Source organism: Macaca thibetana, chromosome 3 (genome assembly GCF_024542745.1).
Source record: "Macaca thibetana thibetana isolate TM-01 chromosome 3, ASM2454274v1, whole genome shotgun sequence".
In the NCBI taxonomy this organism is placed as follows: domain Eukaryota; kingdom Metazoa; phylum Chordata; class Mammalia; order Primates; family Cercopithecidae; genus Macaca; species Macaca thibetana.
In genome coordinates, this window is record NC_065580.1 from 126163758 (window position 1) to 126178290 (window position 14533).

The following is a 14533-nucleotide window of genomic DNA, read 5'->3' on the forward strand; positions in this document are numbered from 1 at the left end:
GATAGGATATTACATTTAAAAAAAATTGCTGACTAGCCAGGAGTGGTGGCTCATGCCTGTAATCCCAATACTTTGGGAAACCAAGGTGGGAGGATCCTTTGAGGCTTAGGAGTTTGAGACCAGCCTGGGCAACAGAGCAAGACCCCATCTCTACAAAAAATTTTTAAACAGTAGCCGAACATAGTGGTGCGCACCTGTAGTCCCAGCTACCTGGAAGGCTGAAGCTGGGGAGGACTGCTTGAGACCAGGAGGTAGAGGTTGCAGTGAGCTATGATTGTGCCACTACACTCCAGCCTGGGTGACAGAGTAAGGCCCTCTACCAAAAAAAAAAAAAAAAAAAAAAAAATTGGGCCAGGCACAGTGATTCACGCCTGTAATCCTACACTTTGGGAGGCCAAAGCGGGCAGATCACCTGAGGTCAGCAGTTTGAAACCTGCCTGGCCAACATGGTGAAACCCCGTCTCTACTAAAAATACAAAAACATTAGCCAGGTGTGGTGGCGGGCACCTGTAATCCCAGCTCCCTGGGATTATGACGCAGGAGAATTGCTTGAACCTGGGAGGTGGAGGTTGCAGTGAGCTGAGATCATGCCACTGCACCCCAGCCTCCAGACAGGGCAAGACTCCATCTCATAGCAAAACAAAACAAAACAACCACAAAAAGATAACCCAATATTGTACTATAGTTTTGCAAGATGCTACCACTGCAGGGGAAGCAGGGAAGACAGTTCAAGAGCTCTCTGTAGTACTTCTTACAACCGCATGTGAATCTACAATAGTCTGAAAATGAAAAGTTTAATTTAAAAAAAAACTGGAAAATTGGTGACCCAGAAAATCAGGATGTGAATGGAGCAATAGGCGGCTCAGGGCAAGTGTTGCTCATTTTTATTCCTCAGTTTTCAAATCTGCAAGGAGTTTGGGGGCAGCGCGCAGAGGCGGACACAACTGGAAGCAGTGAAGGGACTGTTTGTGGTGTCTTGGGGGACGGTGGCAGCAGCTCTGGCACCTGAGCGTCTGTCCTTCCTGGTGGTCTGGTGGTGAGGGCTGATGGGGTGGACAGCAGCTCATCTCTTGGAGGCCCTGCCAAGTAAAGGGGTGGACTTGGCTCTAGAGGACAATATCCTTGGGTCTGAGGACATTGACTTCAGCGCTCACCTCCTCTAGTAATTTCAGGTTACTTTGGCAGTGGGACAGACACAGGGGCACGAAACCATGGGTAGGAGAGGAGGTCAGCGTAAGCCCGGTTGGTGTTCACGTTCAAGCTTCCCTTCACTACAGTCAGGCGCCCGGCGGGGAGAAGAGCATCTCATCATAAGATATTTGCAGATGTATTCACGGAACTTCCCACATATCTGGATGAGGATATACGACTTGCCCCCTGGAGGAAAGAGTTAAATGAATCGCTAAAGCACAAAATGTTCCTGTAAAATTGCTTCCATATTTTATTAGATGCAGATGAGCATGAATTATTGTGAAGCTAACAGGGGAGTTTGAAAATTTTGTTCTTACCTTTTTCTATTAACAACCCCCCCTCACCTAGATGGTTATGGAAGGACTGGTTGAGGGATGCTGGTTTGGGGTTGGACCATTGAGTAAAGAGCTCATTCGCTTATTAATTCATCCCATCAGATGTTTATGGGGCACCTACCGTATGTCAGGGAATGCAAGTGCAATTACAGCTTGCAGGTGTCATTCTTGTTGATCAACCTTCCAACGACACCACCAAGGTCCTTCTGAGATGCGCCATTTTTGTTTTATGGTTATGCTGGGGATGGCTTTTGGGGGAGGAAGCTTCCTTTTGAGCCTCTCAGAGTGCCACTGTCTTATCTATGCCATAGAAAAGAAGGCGCATTTCACGTACCCCTCCAAGGTCAGAAATGCAAATTAACATTAATTCCACTTTCCCACAATCTCCCCGTTTGCATCAAGGTGTGAAACTCCATGGGGGGAAAATGGACACAGTTGTGCAAAACTGTTTTTCCAGCTGAACAGATCTGATTAGTTTCTTACACTCTGTGTGGCTCTGCCAATTTATTTTTTCTATTTATTTATGGGACAGAGTCTTACTCTGACACCCAGGCTAAAGAGCAGTGGCACGATCTCGGCTCACTGAAACCACTGTCCCCCAAATTCAAGCGATTCTCCTGCCTCAGCCTCCTGAGTAGCTGGGATTACAGGCAAGAGCTACCACACTTGGCTAAGTTTTGTATTTTTAGTAGAGACGGGGGTTACCATGTTGGCCAGGCTGGTCTCGAACTCCTGACCTCAGGAGATCCACCTGCCTTGGTCTCCCAAAGTGCTGGGATTACAGGTGTGAGCCACCATTCCCGGCCACTAGTTTTTCTTTTTAAAAAAAAATTTTGGCCAGATGCGGTGGCTCACACCTGTAATCCCAGCATTTTGGGAGACCAAGGTAGGAGGACTGCTTGAGGCCAGGAGTTTGAGACCAGCCTGGGCAATATAATGACAGCCCACCTCTACAACAAATAAAAAATTAGCCAGGTATGGTGGTGCGTGCCTGTAGTCCCAGTTAGCTGGGAGGCCAAGGAAGGAGGGTCACTTGAGCCTGGAGTTCAAGACCAGCTTAGGCAACATAGTAAGACCCCATCCCTGCAAAAATTACAAAAATTAGCCAGGTGTGATGGCACGAGCCTGTAGTCCAAGGTATTCAGGAGGCTGAGGTGAGAGGATCACTTGAGCCCAGGAGGTTGATAGCACCGCTGCCCTTCAACTTGGGAAACTGAGCAAGACTGTCTCAAAAAAAATTTTTATTTATTTATTTTTGAGATGGAGTCTCGCTCTGTCACCCAGACTGGAGTGCAGTAGCACAATCTTGGCTCACTGCAACCTCCACCTCCCAGCGATTCTCCTGCCTCAGCCCCTACAGTAGCTGAAATTGCAGGCGCATGCCACCGTGCCCAGCTAAGTTTTTAGTAGAGACAGGGTTTCGCCATGTTGGCCAGGCTGATCTCGAACTCCTGACCCCAGGTGATCCACCTGCCTCAGTCTCCCAAAGTGTTAGGATTACAGGCATGAGCCACTGTGCCCTGGCAAAAATTTACTTATTTATTTTTATTTTTTGAAATGGAGTCTCGCTCTGTCCCCCAGGCTGGAGTGCAGTGGCACTATCTCGGCTCACTGTAAGCTCCGCCTCCCAGGTTCACACCATTCTCCTGCCTCAGCCTCCCAAGTAACTGGGACTATAGGCACCTGCCAAACCTGGCTAATTTTTTGTATTTTTAGTAGAGTGTTTCACCGTGTTAGCCAGGATGGTCTCGATCTCCTGACCTCGTGATCTGACCGCCTCGGCCTCCCAAAGTGCTGGGATTACAGGCGTGAGATACCGTGCCCAGCCGCAAAAATTTATTTTTAAGTTTTTCCATTTCAATAGCTTGAAGGGTACAAGTGGTTTTTGGAGACATGGAAGAATTCTATGGTGGTGAAGTCTAGGATTTTACAGCATCTGTCACCTAAGTAGTGTACTTTGTATCCAATAAGTAGTTTTTCATCCGTCACCACCTAACATCCTCCTCCTTCTGAATCTCCAATGTCCCCACTCTGTATGTCTTTGCGTACCCATAGCTTAACCCCCACTTATTGGTGAGAATGTGCAGCATTTGGTTTTCTGTTCCTGAGTTACTTCACTAAGGACAATGGCCTCCAGTTTCATCCAAGTTGCTGCCAAAGACATCATTCTTTCTGTTTTGGAGACAGGATCTTTCTCTGTCACCCAGGCTGGAGTGCAGCAGTACATGATTCACTGCAGCCTTGGCCTCCCAGGTTCAAGCAATCCTCCCACCTCAGCCTCCCAAGTAGTCCCAAGACTACAGGTGTGCAACACCACACCCGGCTAATTTTTAAATTTTTCGTAGAGATGGGGGTCTCATTATGTTGCCCAGGCTGGTGTCGAATTCCTGGCCTCAAGCAATCCTCCTGTCTTGGCCTCCCAAAGTGCTGGGACTTCAGACATGAACCACCTCACCCAGCCTCTATTTCATTCACTCATTCATGCATTCATTCATAGATGAAATCTTGTTCTGTCACCCAGGCTAGAATGCAGTGGTATGATCTTGGCTCACTACAACCTCTGTCTCCTGGGTTCAAGTGATCCTCCTACCTCAGCCTCCCTAGTTGCTGGGACTACAGGCATGTGCCACCACGCCTGGCTCATTTTTGTAATTTTAGTAGAGATGGGATTTCACCATGTTTGTCAGGCTGGTCTCAAACTCCTGGCCTCAAGTGATCCACCTGCCTTAGCCTCCCAAAGTGCTGGGATTACAGGTGTGAGCCACCACACCCGGCCTCATTTTTTTTTTTTTTTTTTTTTTAGGCTGAGTAGTATTCCATAATATATACACACCACATTTTTCTTTATCCACTCATCTGTTGATGGGCTCTGCCAGTTTGATCCCAGCTGGACATCTGAGGGGCCTGGCTGCCCCTTAGCACCCCATCCCAGGGTAGGGGCACTGGGGATGAGAGAATGCATATGTTGTATTTCTCAGCTCTCCTTTAGAGATTGGGTATAGCAGAAAGGCTTGTAGGATCACTGGAAGCTGGAGTGATTGGAGTCTTTCACAGAGGCCCTGTCTGTCCCCACAGAGGAGGGAGTGAGGGTTGTAAAGAGCTTGTCTCTGCTGGCTTTGGCCTGAGCTGCTGGTAGGAGCAATGGCAGCTGGTCCCATGGCCTGTGGGTGCTGGCTCAGTTGAGGGGTGGGGGGTAGGCCCTGAACGCACCTAGGAGGGCTTCCAGGGCTGTCAGGAGCACAAGAAATTGACATCTAGAGGCTGCGGCATCTTTTTTTTTTTTTTTTTTTTTTTTTTTTTTAACAATCAGACGGAGCGTCTCTCTGTCGCACAGGCTGGAGGGCAGTGGCACGATCTCAGCTCACTGCAACCTCCACCTCCGAGGTTCAGGCGATTCTCCTGCCTCAGCCTTCCGAGCAGCTGAGACTACAGGCGTGTGACCACGCCTGGCTAATTTTTGTGTTTTTTTAAAATTTTATTTATTTTTTTGGAGACTCTTATTGCCCAGGCTGGAGTGCAATGGCATGATCTTGGCTCACTGCAAACTCTACCTCTCGGGTTCAAGTGATTCTCCTACCTCAGCCTCCTGAGTAGCTGGGATTACAGGCATCTGCCACCATGCCCAGCTAATTTTTTGCATTTTTAGTAGAGATGAGATTTCGCCATGTTGGCCAGGCTGGTCTCATACTGCTCACCTCAGGTGACCCACCTGCCTTGGCCTCCAAAAGTGCTGGGATTATAGGCATAAGCCACCACACGTGGCCGAGGAAGCTGTGGAATCTGCCACGAGGAGAATTCCTGAGGAAAACCAGAGGCCACATTGATGGCCCTTCACCTGCGTGGCCACATGGGATTCTCACAGCAGCCCAAAGTAGGGCCTTGAGCAAGGGAGTTCTCCTGGCCCCCAATTTAGGGGCAGAGAAACAAGTCAGCAAGACCCAGAACTTATCTCTGATTACCCAGTGAGTTGTGGAGATTGGATTTCCACTTGTCATACTGCCTTTACATCTTGGCTTTTCAGCGAGAAGCTGTGCATTCAGTCCCTTTCAAAGGCAGAAAAGTGTTGCCGAAAAATGTACCAGGGGCCAGGCACAGTGGCTCACGCCTGGAATCCCAGCACTTTGGGAGGCTTAGGCAGTCGAATCACCTGAGGTCGGGAGTTCAAGACCAGTCTGGCCAACATGGTGAAACCCGTCTCTGTAAAGACAAAAAATTAGCCAGGCTTGGTGGCAGGTGCCTGTAATCCCAGCTACTCAGGAGGCTGAGGCAGGAGAATCACTTGAACCTGGTGGGCGGAGGTTGCAGTGAGCTGAGACTGGGTCATTGCACTCCAGCCCTGGAGACAAGAGAAACTCCATCTCAAAAAAAAAAAAGATAACTATACCACAGTGGCTCATGCCTGTAATTCCAGCACTTTGGGAGGCTGAGATAGGAGGATTGCTTGAGGCCAGGAGTTTAACACCAGCTTGGGAAATATACTGAGACCCTGTCTTGTAAAAAGAAAAAAAAAAAAAATTAGCTAGGTGGTGGTGTGCACCTGTAGTCTCAGCTACTCAGGAGGCCAAGGAAGGAGGATCTCCTGAGCCCAGCAGTTTGAGGCTGCAGTGAACTGTGATCACTATCATGCCAGTACACTCCAGCCTGGGCAACAGAGGCCCCTGTGTAGAAAAGGGCACCCTTTGCTGCATCTCTCTCACTCTTTTTTTTTTTTTTTTTAAGATATGCAGTCTCGTTGTGTTGGCCAGGTTGGTCTCGAACTCTTGGTCAACAGCAGTCCTCTCACTTCAGCCTCCCAAAGTGCTAGTGTTGCAGGCATAAGTCACCATGACTGGCCTGCATCTCTTTTTGTGTTAAATGGTGGAGAATGACCCAGAAAATCTACAAGTTTCTTCTTCTGCAGTCTGAGGGCTGCAGTTTATGATCTAGCCAGGCAGGCACACAGGCTATCTGCCCTTCATTCCAAATTGTGGGTGCCTGGATTGCTCAGAAATTTGGAAAACACGCTGGGAACAGTGGCTCACACCTATAATCCCAGCATTTTGGGAGGCTCTGAGGTGGGCGGATCACAAGGTCAGGAGTTTGAGATCAGCCTGGCCGACATGGTGAAACCCCGTCTCTACTAAAAATACAAAAATTAGCCAGGTGTAGTGGTGCACTCCCAGCTACTGTTATTTAGCACGTGCTGTGTCAGACATCGCAGAGTACCTGGGAAGCAACAATAAAAAGAACTCTTTCTCTCTCCTGAGCCCCAGTCCAGTCAAAGAGAGGCAAAGAAATAATGACAGTGCCTGGCAAGAACGCTGGGAGAGCCAGGTTCGGGCTGCAACAGGGGCAGAGCACGGGGAAGCCTCCCTCAGCCTGGAGCAGGCGGGGTAAACCTCCCCACAGCGGGACAGCTGTGAGGAGACTCGGCCAGTGAACAGAAATCTTTTTCAGTCATGCATCGTGTGACTCACGCTCGTATTCCCAGTACTTTGAGAGTCCGAGGTGAGAATCACTAAGGCCAGGAGCTCAAGATCAGCTTGAGAGCGAGACTCCGTCTCTACAAAAAAAAAAAAAAATGTTTTTTGAGACGGAGTCTCGCCCTGTCACCCAGGCTGGAGTGCAATCGCGCAATTTCGGCTAACTGCAACCTCTGTCCGGCTAATTGTTTGTATCTTTAGTAGAGACGGGCTTTCACCATGTTAGCCAGGCCAGTCTCGAACTCCTGACATCGTGATCTGCCCACCTCAGCCTCCCAAAGTGCTAGGACTACAGGTGTGAGTCATGGCGCCTGGCCCCCAAAATTTTAAAAATAGGCTGCCCATGGTGGTTCATGTCTGTTGTCCCAGCTACTCAGGAGGCTGAGGTGGGGGAATCACTTCAGCCCAGGGGTTTAAGGCCGCAGTGAGCTATGATGACACCACTGCACTCCAGCCTGGACAACAGAGTAAGATCCTGTCAAAAACAAACAAAAAAAAAGGCTAGCACAGTGGATCACACCTCTAACCTCAGCCCTTTGGGAGGCCAAGGCAGGAAGATCAATTGAGTCCAGGAATTCGAGACCAGTCTGGGCAACATAGCAAGAACCTATCTCCAAAAACATAAAGAAAAAGAAAAGGATATTTTAGTTGGTGATTATTGTGGGGAAAAGAGAGATCAGACTGTTACCGTGTCTATGTAGAAAGAAGTAGACATAAGAGACTCCATTTTGTTCTGCATTTGAGATGCTGTTAATCTGTGACCCTACCGCCAACCTTGTCCTTGCAAGAGACATGTGCTGTGGTGACTCAAGGTTTAAAGGATTTGGGGCTGTGCAGGGGGTGCTTTGTTAAACAAGTGCCTGAAGGCAGCTTGCTGGTTAAAAGTCATCACCATTCTCTTAATCTCAAGTACCCAGGGACGCGTACACTGCCAAAGTTCGCAGGGACCTCTGCCTAGGAAAGCTAGGTATTGTCCAAGGTTTCTCCCCATGTGATAGTCTGAAATATGGCCTCATGGGAAGGGAAAGACCTAATCGTCCCCCAGCCTGACACCCGTGAAGGGTCTGTGCTGAGGAGGATTAGTATAAGAGGAAAGAAGGCCTCTTGGCAGTTGAGATAGAGAAAAGCATCTGTCTCCTGCCCGACCCTGGGCAATGGAACATCTTGGTGTAAAACCCAATTGTATGTTCTGTTTACTGAGAAAGGAGAAAACCGCCTTAGGGCGAAAGGTGGGACTTGCTAGCCAATGCTGCTCTTCATCCACTAAAAAGGTTTATGGAGATGTTTGCATATGCCTATCAAGGCACAGCACTTTTCCTTAAACTTATGTCACAGAGATCTTTATTCATATGTCTTACTGTTGACCTTCTCCCTACGATGATCCTATTATCCTGCCACTTCCCTTTTTCTAAGATGGTAAAGATAATTATCAATAAATACTAAGGGAACTCAGAGACCGGTGCCAGCGTGGGTCCTCTGTATGCTGAGCGCCGGTCCCCTGGGCCCACTTTTTCTTTCTCTATACTTTGTCTCTGCGTCTCATTTCTTTTCTCAAGTCTCTCATTCCACCTAATGAGAAACGCCCACAGGTGTGGAGGGGCAGGCCACCCCTTCAATTATGGTGCCAACATGGGCATTCCAGACAGAAGAAACAGCTCAAGCAAGAGCAGGAGAGCAACGAGGGCAGTGGAAAACAGATCAGTGGCTGGGAGTGAGGAGAGAAGAGGATGAAAATCCAGGAGAGAGCAGAGGACACTGAGTGTCCTGACCAGGGATTACGGCTTTGTCCTGTGGGCCTGGGGGAGCCAATCACAGGACTCCCAAATTTTAATCTGTGGCCGGGCACAGGGGCTCACACCTGTAATCCCAGTGCTCTGTGAGGGTGAGACAGGAGGAACACTTGAGCCCAGGAATCAAGATCAGCCTGGGCAACACAGCAAGACCCCATCTCTATGAAAGTAAAAAAATTAGCCAGGCGTGTTGGCATGTGCCTATGATCCCCGCTACTCAGAGGCTGAGGTGGCAGCATCGCTTGGGCCCAGGAAGTTTAGGTTGCAGTAGCAGTGATCACACCGCCACACTCCAGCCTGGGTGACAGAGAGAGACCCGGTCTCAAAAGCAAACAAATACAAATTTGGATTTTTTAGAAAGACCACTTGGGCATGGGTGATAGGAGGCTGTCTGGAAACAAGGCTGGTAAGGAGGCCACCTCTGAGGACCAAGCGAGTGGGGCAGAGGCCTGGCTGCTGGCAGGAAGGGAATATGGACGGGACAGAGGGAGGTGAGCCCAAAGCTGAAGTGAGGGGAACAGTGCAGTGGGCGCAGGGCAGGCCGGGGGAGGCGAGTGACATCTCTGTCCCGAGATAACACATAAGCAGAAAGTTCAATAGCACTTACCTAATGAAACCCTGCAATCATTTCCGCTCTGTACTTGCTCTGAATAATGGGTTTCTGAAACATCTTACACCACTTCTCAAACTGGGTGGCCAGCTGCAGCTGAATCAATTCCAGGTGCCTGTAGTCATGATATCAAGAGTAGCAGCTGTTCACACAGATCACATCCACATACGGAGCCTAGGACCAGAGCAGGAGAGCCCGTTCAGCACCCAGAAGACTCCATGATTCAGAACTCACATGCTTTGGGGGCTCTTCTGGCAGAGAAGGTAAGAAGAGGATGTAATCGAGGCACTCAGGGAGGCTGAGGCAGGAGGATGGCTTGAGGCCAGGAGTTCGAGACCAGCCTGAGCAACACATCAAGACCTCAGCTCTAAAAGTATAGTAGTAAGACAATTAACAGGGCACAGTAGCTCATGCCTGTAATCCCAGCACACTGGGAGGCCAAGGTGGGAGGATCGCTTCAGCACGGAAGTTTGAGACCAGCCTGGGCAACATCGCATGACCCCATTTCTACAAAACAAACAAACAAAAAAACTAGAAGAGGAAGAGCTGCCTCTCGGGACTGAGAACATCCAAGTTCGCCAATTTAGATCCTGAAATTACCCTGCCCCACAGGCAGGAAACATGGTCACAAAGTAGCCCAAAGGAGGCAGGCCTGTGACTCTGCACTGACGTGCGCAGCTGAAAAGGACTGTGAGAGGCAGAGCAGCTGCCAACGCGCAGTCCTCAGCCAAAGCCGAGGGCCCCCGCCACTGGTGCTGACTCCTCTCCAGGCAGCAGTCCCATCACTGGGACTTGCCCTGGACTTACCTTGCCCTGGAGAAGCGCTCCCACCTGAGGGGCCGATGCAGTCATTCTCACAGAAAATCTTTTTCTGTTTTGTTTTGGATACAGAGTCTCACTCTGTTGCCCAGGCTAGAATGTAGTGTCATCATCTCGGCTCACTGCAACCTCTGCCTCCCACGATCAAGTGCTGCTCATGCCTCAGCCTCCCAGGTAGCTGGGATTACAGGTGCGTGCCACCACATCCAGCTAATTTTTTGTATTTTTGGTAGAAACAAGGTTTCACCAGTTGGCTGGTCTGGTCTCTAACTCCTGACCTCAAGTGATCCACCCGCCCTGGCCTCCCAAAATGTTGGGATTGCAGGTGTAAGCCACTATGCCCGGCCATCACAGAGAATTTTTTTTTTTTTTTTTTTTGAGACGGACTCTTGCTCTGTCGCTCAGGCTGGAGTGCAGTGGCCGGATCTCAGCTCACTGCAAGCTCCGCCTCCTGGGTTTACGCCATTCTCCTGCCTCAGCCTCCTGAGTAGCTGGGACTACAGGCGCCCGCTGCCTTGCCCGGTTAGTTTTTTGTATTTTTTAGTAGAGATGGGGTTTCATCGTGTTATCCAGGATGGTCTCGATCTCCTGACTTCGTGATCCGCCCATCTCGGCCTCCCAAAGTGCTGGGATTACAGGCTTGAGCCACTGCGCCCGGCCCATCACAGAGAATCTTGAGGCAGCTTTCATGAGGCAGCACTGTGGGCTGCAGAGGGCCTGAAAGAGTCCCACCTAGGAGCAGGGCAGAGATGACCGAGTAGGACCACCATCAGCTTCAGCAAACTGGTGCTCAGGGCTGAGCAGCAGATGCTTCTGTGTCCAACTGGCTAGTTTCTAATGCGTCCTAAACACACTACTTTCTAGTAAGAATGCTCGCTGGGTGCAGTGGCTCATGCCTGTAATCCCAGCACTTTAGGAGGCCAAGGTGGGTGGATCACCTGAGGTCAGGAGTTCGAGACAAGCCTGGCCAACATGGCAAAATCCTGTCTCTACTAAAAAATATAAAAATTAGCCAGGCATGGTATCGTGGGCCTGTAATCCCAGCTACACTGGAGGCCGAGGCAGGAGAATTACTTGAACTCGGGCAGAGGAAGTTGCAGTAAGCCAAGATTGCACCATTGCACTACAGCCTGGGCAACAGAGCAAGACTCCATCTCAAAAAAAAAAAAAAAGAAAAAAAAAATGCTAATGTCAGCCAGGCATGGCAGCTTGTGTCTGTAATCCCACCACTTTGGGAGGCCAAGGCTGGAGGATCACTTGAGCTCAAGAGTTTGAGACCAGCCTGGGCAATATAGTGCAATCCCATCTCTGCAAAAAGATTTAAAATTAGCCCAGCACACCTGAAGTCCCAGTTACTCGGGAGGATGAGGCAGGAGGATCTCTTGGGCCCAGGAATTCAAGGCTACAGTGAGCTGTGATTGCACCACTGTACTCCAGCCAGGGCAACAGAGTAAGACCTTGCCTCTACAGAAGAAAAAGAAAAATGCAGGTTCCAACTTTGGAGTTACTGAATGATCTCAGAATGCAGAGATTTGCCATTTCAAAAAAAAAATTCCCCTAGAGATTCTGAACATCCAGGCGTGGGCCAGATGAACTCTAAGCCCCCTTAAACCTTTGACATTCTATGACTCTATTAAATCAAAGTGCAAAAAACGCTGAGTCCAAACTGAGCAAACAAATCCCATCTCCCTATGCCCAGCCCCCCTGGATTCAGAAAGCCACACTGCCTGGCGAGTAAGCAGGGAGAGAATTCTCATTAACCCAAAGACCATCTTTGAAAACAGACTGGCTGCAGCTGGGTGCGGTGGCCCATACCTGTAACCCCAGCCCTTTGGGAGGTTGAGGCAGGAGGATCGCTTGAGCCCAGGAGTTCGAGACCAGTCTGGGCAACATGGCAAGATCCTGTCTCTATCTTTTCAAGTAAAAAAACAAAATAAAAAATCCCTGGCTGGCACCTCATGGTCCTTTCCAGCTATTCCCATGAGCAGACTTCAGGACAAACCCAGGCAAAGGTGGGGAAAAATGGGGTGGGGACCCCCAGGCTCACCCCCTTGTCCGCTGCATAGTTGGAGTTGGTCACAAAGGTCACAGGCCGGGAGGGGTCCAAGGCTTTGGCATGAGCAATCACCATCCTGTCCACAGAAGGCAGAAGACACAGGTTCCGTCAGTCCAGGAAGGGCTCGAACACCCTCCCATCCTCCCCCATCAGAACACAACACGGGGCCAGGCACGATGGCTCACACGTTTAATCTCAGCAGTTCGGGAGGCCAAGGCAGGTAGATCACTTGAGGTTGGGAGTTCAAGATCAGCCTGGCCAACATGGCAAAACCCTGTCTCTACTATACAAATACAAAAATTAGCCAGGCATGGTGGCACATATCTGTTTAACACCAGCTACTTGGGAGGCTGAGGCACAAGAATTGCTTGAACCCAGGAGGTGAAGGTTGCCGTGAGCCAGGATCACACTGCAGTCCAGCCTGATCCATAGAGCCTGGTCCATAGAGCCCTGTCTCAAAACAAACAAAAGAAAAAAAACACACACACACACAAAGCATAAAGCCACTGCTTTCTTCCCTAACTTGAGATGTATTTTACATAAGGGCACATGATCCTCTAGTCCTAGACCGAGCTCTCTAACATCACTCTTTCTCCCCCTGCCTCCGAATCCTATCCCCCCAGAGGAGAGCCACCCTTCCAGGCACACAGAGCTGAGGTCAGTGGGCTGGACACTGCCAAAAATGAGGTTGACTCCCTGAAACAGCTCTTGAACACAGGAGTGGATGGGTGCAGATTTGGGTGGGATATTTATTAATGCATCAAAGCAAACAGGGAGTGCAGACTCTCAGATGGGAAGTTTCAAAGCCTTGTGACAGCCTGGCTGAACCTCTCCAGGCTGGGCGGCTCCCTCCAATTCCTGCCCCAGCAAACAGACATCTCCTCTGGCCACCTCCCAAAGAAGCCTGTCTGTCAGGCACCTGCTCCTGGAAGCCTGCGCTCTTCACCTTCGCAACAAAGGTCCTGTCCACCCAGTCCTGCTGAGCACACCCCTGTGCCCCAGAGCTCTGAACTGTTCTTTGTCCAGGCTGGGACGACTTCTCAGAGCCTTCTGCCTACTGCAGACTTGGCTCAGCCCAAAGCACTCCATGAAATCGGGGTGTAGTGTCTGCCTCAAGGAGCATTTCCAAAACCTCTACTGCCTCTGCTGCAAGTGAAAAATCTACCTCTGACTGCTGAGTTAGAACTGCATGATTGTAAGGAATAAAGGGGGCCCGGGCACGGTGGCACACACCTGTAGTCCCAGCACTTTGGGAGGCTGAGGCAGGTGGATCACTTAAGGCCAGGAGTTCAACGCCAGTCTGGCTAACATGGTGAAACCCCGCCTCTACTAAAAATACAAAAATTAGCCAGGCACAGTGCCTCATGCCTGTAATCCTAGCACTTTGGGAGGCCAAGGCAGGTGGATAACCTGAGGTCAGGAGTCCAAGACCAGCCTTGCCAACATGGTGAAACACAGTCTCTACTAAAAAATGCTAAAGTTAGCTGGGCATGTTGGCATTAGTGTTGTGGTGCGATCTCGGCTCACTACAACCTCTGCCTCCTGGGTTCAAGCGATTCTCCTGCCTCAGCCTTCTGTGTAGCTGGGATTAGAGGCATGCATGAGCCACTGCACCTGGCCTGTGCAACAGAGCAACACCCTGTCTCAAAAAAGAAAACACACACATACACACACACAAACAGAAAACAAAACAGAATAGCATCATTTCCTTATCATTAGCTTGAAGGAAGTGAATTGCCTGTAAAAGTTTCCATTTTCAAAAAAAGCATTAAAATACAGTGTAATCCCCGCACTTTGGGAGGCTGAAAAGGATTGCCTGAGCCCAGGAGGTGCAGCCTCGACCTCCTGGACTCAAGCGATCCTCCCACCTCAGCCCTACAAGCAGCAGGGACTACAAGCGCGTGCCACCATGCCCAGCTAATTTTTTGTATTTTTGTAGGGACAGGGTTTCACCATGTTGCCCAAGCTAGTCTGGAACCCCTGAGCTCAAGCGATCCACCGCCACGGCCTCCCAAAGTATGGGATTACTGGCGTGAGCCACTGGGCCCGGCCCAATTACTTTCTTCAGTCTGAGCATGAGCGCTGGAAGAAAAGCTCTCACTTGCATGTAAGGTTTTAGAGACAGAGTATCCCTCTGTCACACAGGCTGGAGTGCAACGGGGCAATCTCATCTGAGTGTAACCTCAACCTCCCGTGCTTGATCTTTTATATAATCTCGGCTCATTGTAATCTCAACCTGCCGGGCTCGATCACACACACACACGTTTAGA

General features: G+C 49.8%; 1 long non-coding RNA gene across 1 annotated transcript; it reads right to left on the bottom strand.

Moving 5' to 3' along the window:
* Positions 1-868: 868 nt before the first annotated feature.
* LOC126950268 (uncharacterized) lies at positions 869-8675 on the bottom strand. Its single transcript, XR_007724119.1, has 3 exons — positions 6983-8675; positions 1648-1826; positions 869-1377 (listed from the first exon to the last, which is right to left on the bottom strand). It is a non-coding gene; the product is annotated as an uncharacterized LOC126950268 (long non-coding RNA).
* Positions 8676-14533: the final 5858 nt, after the last annotated feature.